A 6309-nucleotide genomic window follows, 5' to 3' on the forward strand; every position below is an offset into this window, starting at 1 on the left:
GGGGGATCTGTTGCTGTGAGGAAAAGCAGTGTTTAGACTAAGGAAAATGGCTTAAACGCTACGGTGACAGGAGATATGGTGACCGGAGCTACGGTGACAGGAGCTACGGTGACAGGAGCTACGGTGACAGGAGCTACGGTGACAGGAGCTACGGTGACAGGAGCTACGGTGACAGGAGCTACGGTGACAGGAGATATGGTGACCGGAGCTACGGTGACAGGAGCTACGGTGACAGGAGCTACGGTGACAGGAGCTACGGTGACAGGAGCTACGGTGACAGGAGACATGGTGACAGGAGACATGGTGACAGGAGATATGGTGACAGGAGCTATGGTGACAGGAGCTACGGTGACAGGAGCTACGGTGACAGGAGCTACGGTGACAGGAGACATGGTGACAGGAGACATGGTGACAGGAGATATGGTGACAGGAGCTACTGTAACAGGAGATATGGTGACAGGAGCTACTGTAACAGGAGATATGGTGACAGGAGCTACTGTAACAGGAGATATGGTGCCAGGAGTTACTGTAACAGGAGATATGGTGACAGGAGATACGGTGACAGGAGATATGGTGACAGGAGATATGGTGACAGGAGATATGGTGACAGGAGATATGGTGACAGGAGATATGATGACAGGAGATATGGTGACAGGAGCTACTGTAACAGGAGATATGATGACAGGAGATATGGTGACAGGAGATATGGTGACAGGAGATATGGTGACAGGAGATATGATGACAGGAGATATGGTGACAGGAGATATGATGACAGGAGATATGATGACAGGAGATACAGTGACAGGAGATATGGTGACAGGAGATATGGTGACAGGAGCTACTGTAACAGGAGCTACTGTAACAGGAGATATGATGACAGGAGATATGGTGACAGGAGATATGATGACAGGAGATATGGTGACAGCAGATCTGATGACAGGAGATATGGTGACAGCAGATCTGGTGACAGGAGATACGGTGACAGGAGATACGGTGACAGGAGATACGGTGACAGGAGATACGGTGACAGGAGATATGGTGACAGGAGATACGGTGACAGGAGATACGGTGACAGGAGATATGGTGACAGGAGATACGGTGACAGGAGATACGGTGACAGGAGATATGGTGACAGGAGATACGGTGACAGGAGATACGGTGACAGGAGATATGATGACAGGAGATATGATGACAGGAGATATGGTGACAGGAGATACGGTGACAGGAGATACGGTGACAGGAGATATGGTGACAGGAGATATGATGACAGGAGATACAGTGACAGGAGATATGGTGACAGGAGATATGGTGACAGGAGCTACTGTAACAGGAGCTACTGTAACAGGAGATATGATGACAGGAGATATGGTGACAGGAGATATGATGACAGGAGATATGGTGACAGCAGATATGGTGACAGGAGATACGGTGACAGGAGATACGGTGACAGGAGATACGGTGACAGGAGATACGGTGACAGGAGATACGGTGACAGGAGATATGGTGACAGGAGATACGGTGACAGGAGATACGGTGACAGGAGATACGGTGACAGGAGATATGGTGACCGTTGTAGTGAATAGAATAATTCAATCACGATATTATGTAGTTCAGAGCAAAGTGCTGAATAACAACCCATCTTTAGTAGCCTCGCTTTTTCCCTTTATCCCTGCCAGTCATGTAGAGTGAACGTATCACTTATCACCATCGTATCAAAACGTTTAATAGTATTTTGTTGTGTGGTTACAACAATGCCATCTTACAGGGACTGTCTCTGGGCTACGGCTATAGAACATTCCCTCATTCTCAGTAACTATGTAGCTCTCGCACAGCGTATGTTTTCCCATTTGTAACAACGGTCTACTCAAACGCTTTAAGAATTAGGATTATGCGCTTCATCTTCTTTGTTAATTGTGTATATGAGGTACCTTATGCCTTTAAGGGCAGTGACATGGGGTTGTGTGTCAGCTGAGGGGATTGCAATAGGGTCCAGATGTTCAACGTCAGTTCTCAGAAGTGTAATTCCTCAACACTATTATCATCCCCCCCCCCCCAAAAAGATAGACGTTTGTCCTGATAATGTGGCTGTTATACTGTATTCAAATGAGAAGACCGTGGATATACTGTATCTTAACAGACCAATTAGAATCGCCATTTCCAGGGTCTCATCATGTCCAGAACTCGATCCACCATTGCACACTGTTGCCTCGCAAGCACTTCCTGAAGCGTGTATTCTGTTCTCAGGTCTACTCCTATCTGAGACATGTCTTGTTCATTCAAGTCTTTCTTCGTCCGGAGACGGTCCAGTTGAACACAGTGTTGTGTGTATGTGGGTCTATAGGAGATGTAATAGACGAGTACACTGTCTGTATTTGAACGTTGTCCCACTGTGTGTCTCTGATGGATTTCTCTGTGAGAGTGCTTTGTCGGTCTGGGTGCAGTCTCTTGTGTCTCGATGGCTGGTTTTGGGAGGAAACTCAACTGGAGGAGGTTTCACTGGAACTCAGTCCATATCTGTCATACTGAGAAGATGTGACAATGCAGTTTGTTTCTATGTATACTTGAATGTTTGGGCATCTCTGGCACCTCTCTCGTCACTGCCCACAGCACTGCAATTTCCCCTCCCAAACCAGTGGATGATTATTAGTGGAATATTAAAACAAAATAAGCAAAATGTGCCTGAGTTAATGGAGCAAACTAAATGGTTAAAAAATAGAAATAAACAAATGGTGTGTACTGGAATTTCTAGATTAATGTGTACTTGAATTTCGCTATTATGATATTGAGTATATCGTGTATTCATAAGGATCATCCACAGTTCAAGGATTTCTCTCTCTCTCTCTCTCTCTCTGAAAGGGAAAAGGGTTGTACGATTCTAAAAGCATGTCTGTATGCAACTTTGAGTTCTTTGCTCTCTATCTCTCTCTCTCTCTCTCTCAAACACACACACACACACACACACACACACACACACACACACACACACAAAGTTCTGTGTGTTGCCATGAAATGAACATCAAGTGACTTGCGGTCTTGCCAATGCCATGAAATAAAAACAATAAATACTGTATTCTGGAAAACATACCTGCTCCTTCTTTTCTGCATGTTTTCTTTATTATAATATCAGTCTTTCCCCTCTTCTTGGTCTCATTGTATTGTAACCGATTATGAAGAAAATTGCTGAGCAGTGAGCTGCAGTAAATAATCCCTAATTCTCTGCCTGAAAATATTTAGGAATGTTGCCCTGGACTTCAGCTCCAAATTTCCCCCGAGGCACTTTTACCAGAATAACTTCACGTATATTTTGTTTCAGTGCTATTTCTTGGATAAATAGCTAGAGCAGTCTGTCTTTCCCACTCACACAGACAATGAGCAAACACTTAGATGTACAGTTTTTAGTTGGCAACAGAGTTGGGAGGTGCTGCTCTGCTGACCCCCTAGCAGACCAGTTGTTCTGTGATTCTCTGCACTATTCATCCAGAGTCCAGAGGATGTGACACAGTGCTTCAGAGTCAGGGTTTTGTGAGGCAATCTGGGTCATCACACTCTAGGTGGCCTCAATAAACGTAGCTAGTTCCCTTCGCATCAGTTCAGATATACAAATTCAGGAAAACCCCAGATGCCCAAGACATATATTTGGGAAAACCCCAAATGCCTTCTTAATGGAGGGAAGAATATATTTTTTTACTTAAAGTGGGTACTTCAAGGGAAATTTGTGAGTGCCAGTTGCTAGGAAGCAAACGGCTCCAACTGAACTATGCCAGATCCTATATTGATATTGATAATGATACCTTTGGTATGATGCCCAGAAAATGACATTGAAAACACATGTTTGGAACGTTTGTGTCCCTGGTATTAGATTGACATCTGGTGGTCACTTTTGGAATCACCATAAAACTGAAAACAGAACAACTGCCAATAAAAAGCACATTCTTGTATTGAAAATAACCTATGTGGCATCGATATGAGTCAGAAACTAATTTATTCTAGCTCTGCATGGGACCTGATTGTAATGCCCATGGTCAATTTGGTTTGACATTTGATGATATCCCTATGGGGGACAGAGACCATCAGTAAATTACACAATGTACATTGGACAATATTTTAAAATGTCAATACCTGTACATTTCAATGACTTAAAAAGCTTAAACCAACTATAAATTGTAGAAATTCATATACAAATATTGAAAGCATTTAATGAGACACCTAAAATATGTGCAACATGAAAATATTGTCCCATTTACATTGTGTAATCTATTGACGTTCCATAATTAGCCCCGCAATCCAATGTCAAACTAACTTTGCCACAGTCGCACACCAGCTGGTTGAAGCTAATTGGTGAAAGAAGTTCAAGACATAAGACCTGGTTAGACTTTTTCAAGTTATCGAGAAGGGTGACTGTAACTGTGTACTGTTTTGGCAGAGTGAATGAACAAACCAAAGACTGCTTGCCAAGTGCGAACAAACACAAAAGAGACATCCACATTAACCCCCTCCCCAAGACAACTCTTGCTTCTTTACCATGGCCGCTGCATTTCTTAATGGCCAAGCCATATCAGGAAGTTCAGCCCCCTTTTAAGTGAAAAGTCAATTGAGACCAAGGGGGCCAGAGTTCTGGTCTAGAAGGTTTCGACTGCTCCTACAGACTTGCTTCGGTACTGCAGTTTAACTGACGCCCCGGCCCAGAAAGACATTTTCCATAGACGGCCTCATAAAGAAGTCAGATTTGAAAATTCCTAATAAGACACTTTAGTCATCATCTTTGTGCACAAAACTTCCATTGAATTATTCAAATAATTGTTGCCTATGCCAATGTTTTTTTCCATCACTCACAGCCGAAGATAGAGGCCTTGTTCGACAGTGCAAGCAACTGCAAACAACTGACTGATCTACGAATATTCTTGCATCATAACTAACAACTCATTATTATTTGTAAATCAGTTGCTCACAATTTACCCATGATACATCATGGTTTTGATGCTCTCGAACACGGCCATTGACATTTTACATTAATCCAATGTCTGCCATGTTTTTGGATTACGTGATGACGTCGTCGCTGCTCACGCTGCTTCCTGTGCGCACTGAGTGCTAGTAGACAGATATAGACGGTCCATGAATCGGGCATATGCCAACAAAGGTTGGACATCTTGGACACAGTCTCCAGTTCTTTATGGGCTCATTAGAGCGGATCACTTTTGTCGAGTCGGTGACCAACGCCTTTCAAAGTGTGATGCATTATGGGGATAAAAAAATGTCAGAATTGCACCTACATGAACTTCCAACAACCATGTGATCAAAGGTCATGAAATTTCAACTTCAGTCAACTGCAATTTTCTGCATTTGCAGAAATGCACAACAACCCTGGCATTGCAAGTGCCATGCTCTACCAACCGAGCCATCACCTGCCTTGTGGAAGGCTCTATTGTCAACCAATCATTAGCGTGTTTTTGTTTGACCCACGAGGACGTGAGCAAAGACGTGACCGAAACAAGAACGAGCTTTGCGCATTCATGTTCACAGTGGATATGCACAAATTAATTTGTGATATTTGAGGCTCTCTCTCACCAATTGATACTTACCACTCAAACAAGCCCATTACCTCGGTGATTGAGATGTTTTAGAGCCAATTAACCTCACTAGATGGATCTGCCCTGGAATCTGTCAGCTCATACAAATCCCTGGGTATCTGGCTGGACACAGCACTGTAATTCCACTCACACCAATAATCCTCAAGCAAAGGTCAAATTCAGAATAGGCTTTCTCTTCCGGGACAAAATCTTCAGTCACACACTGCTAAACACACGCTGGTTTAATTGACACTACTCCCCATGCTGGATTATGGGGATGTCATCTTCAGGATGGCCCCAACGTCCGACCTCCTTTAAACTGGACGTACTTTATCACTCTGCCATACGCTTTGTCACTAGTGATCCATTCCAAACCTGAAAAATATTGGTAGATTATAGAATCAAAGGACCATTCAAATAGGAGGAAAAACGTAGGTGCTGGTTTTAGGCCGGTAGTAACCACTACAAACTGTCAGGTTAGAACAACGAGGTATTCCAGTTTAAGGGGTTTTAATGGACAGAAAGTATCCACACACAGGTCTGACCACTCTTGAAACTGACAGATTATGGTTGTTTAGCTGCACGAACAATAAATCATCAGAACAGCAAAAAGCATGTGACCTCATGCAGGAGGACGAATAGCAGGAGGGAAAACGTAGTGCTCGTCTGGATAGGAAAAGCAAGTTTCTGCCCTGTCCGTGCTGGGGTCCGTGCTGGGCACTAAATGACACGGGAATCTAGG

This window comes from Salvelinus alpinus, chromosome 21 (genome assembly GCF_045679555.1).
Source record: "Salvelinus alpinus chromosome 21, SLU_Salpinus.1, whole genome shotgun sequence".
NCBI lineage: Eukaryota > Metazoa > Chordata > Actinopteri > Salmoniformes > Salmonidae > Salvelinus > Salvelinus alpinus.